The sequence below is a fragment of the Apaloderma vittatum genome, unplaced genomic scaffold (assembly GCF_000703405.1).
Source record: "Apaloderma vittatum isolate BGI_N311 unplaced genomic scaffold, ASM70340v1 scaffold35778, whole genome shotgun sequence".
Taxonomy (NCBI): Eukaryota; Metazoa; Chordata; class Aves; order Trogoniformes; family Trogonidae; genus Apaloderma; species Apaloderma vittatum.
The window spans coordinates 1-298 of NW_009729699.1; positions in this window are offsets into that span (position 1 = coordinate 1).

Sequence of the window (298 nt, forward strand, 5' to 3'; positions counted from 1 at the left end):
TGCAAAAACGAGATGCAGAGGAGGTTTGTTCTAGGAGGCGCTAGAGCTGCGACTGCCCTCGCCCTGCACCGGGCCCCTCCTGGGGTCGAGCTGAGCCCGGGAGCCCCGAGGAGGAGGAGGTGGTGTGCCCCCAGGGCATCGTGGTTGCCCCCGGTGAGCTCCTTGCTGTTCACATGCCAGCCTTCCTCACGGGGAGGAACAGACGTTGGTGTTAACGATCTTAGGAGTTAACGTGATCTCTCTGTGTGGAACCTCAGCGACGGGATCTCTTTGCATGAAGTTTGTTCTTCTGTCACAG